We start from the raw sequence: 1,916 nt of genomic DNA on the forward strand, positions 1-1,916 counted from the left end.
ATGAGATGCAGTTTATATATAACTTAATTACAGTAGCTTCTTCTTCCCACTCATTCTAATTTTGCAGAGAGTTGTAGGACCAGCAGATTATAGGATTATCACTGCCCTGATTGCTCAGAACACCATTTGACAAGACAACAAAGGATGGATGGTAGCATTATTATCCCAATTCCCACCTGGAGGTAGTGGATACAGCCTGGACTGTTTCAATATAAATAGTGTTTCAAGCCCTAATGTCTTTCAAAAAACTCATTTGAAATTATTATTCCCAAGATAAACCAGGACTCCTTGGTAAACCCAAGAATTCAGCCTGTATTCTCCCCTCTAAACTCTTCTCTTCTCCCTATGTCCTGTAAGTCCTTAGTAGGGTTCTGAGGAAGGGGTTGAAAGCAGGAAAGTAAAGGACAGCCGGATGACTTGGTGTACCAGCACAACACACACCACTGTCTCAGAAGCATTGCTCATTCACCTCAATTTGGGTGAATGGCTGCAATGGTGATGCCCTTATTAAACACTGAATGTCACGTGCAAACTATGGAATAAGTTAAATGCATTGAAAGAAGAATCATAGAATCACATCTCAAGAGAACATCTCAAGTTGCAAAGGACTCATAAGGATCCTTGAGCCCAACATCCTCCTCCTCTCAGAACTACCTAAAACTAAACCAGATGACAAAGAGCATCACCCAGTTGCTCCAGGATCCAGCATTTCTGCAACTGAGAACTCCACGGATCCCACGCACCAAATAGGTCTATCTACCACCCCAGAGGCAGCGTTAGAATCTCTGTCCCAAGACAATGCAGACAAACTCAACAGCACGGATGGTGGACATCAACTGACGTCGAAACCAGCGATAAAAAGCTATATTGACAGCAGTAGAGAAGAATCAGACTTACCAAGTCACCAAGAAGTCAGCTTGGAAAGGAAGTGTTTGGAAGAGCTAGGAGAGAGGAGAGCTTTTATACCCGAGCAGGTGGAGGTAAAGACCAATGTTGGTTGCCCGCCCCAATTTCGAACACATGCAACCTGTCAAGATGATGAAATTGCTGGGTTTATTATTGGAGTTTATGAGTCCTTTCAAATTTGTTTGTAGTAAGGACCTAAACACTACTTTAGATTACAGAGAATTCTTTCATCTTGTGATGACTTGGAGAAAAATAATACCTGGCATTATTCCAGTTGCTTCCTTTGAATTACCACAGAAATTATTAAGTCAGCTCCTCTTGTATTCATCGAACTCCTGGAGAGCGTCCCATGGGTTTATCGGAATTACAAACTGCTGTCAGGACTTTGGTTTAAGTACATATAATTTACATTACAACCTGCCAGGACAGAAGCTGAAGTCTGTCAGTGTGCTATGAAGGAGGTTTGGGGGCGTTCTGCACGTTTTGCTTCCAGTAGTATTTGGCGCTGGCTGTAACGGGGAGAATTCAGCTCAGAAGAGCAGCAGCAACTCCAGAGACCTCCAGTGTGTGTTTCAGTCTCTAAATAGGGCTTATGTGGAAATTGAAATTTAATCTTGAGCAGAAAACATGGTGAAATCCTTTGTTTCGGAGTGTGGGGAACTCTTTTCGTGCAGATACGAGCTGAATCATTTTCTCCATCCATCAACCACTCAAGAAGTTGTAGGGCCAAGTCTGCAGAATTTCACCCAGGAGATGGAGAGGGAGCCCTTCTCTTCCTCAGGCTTGCTTTTCTTTTTTGAGATAAATAAGGAAGGAGCTTCTGAAGTTAACTAAAGCTACAGAAGGATTGGAAATCCCATGGAAATGTTTTCCACGTATTGTTGGTTTGATGTTGTCAGCACAAAGACAGTACTTGAGAATATTCAATAGATCTGAGGAAACATGAATGTTCAGTTCAAATGTACCCCCAGTGCAAAAAAAAAAAAAAAAAAAAAAAAGAGACAGAACTG

This window comes from Buceros rhinoceros, unplaced genomic scaffold (genome assembly GCF_000710305.1).
Source record: "Buceros rhinoceros silvestris isolate BGI_N320 unplaced genomic scaffold, ASM71030v1 scaffold7929, whole genome shotgun sequence".
NCBI lineage: Eukaryota > Metazoa > Chordata > Aves > Bucerotiformes > Bucerotidae > Buceros > Buceros rhinoceros.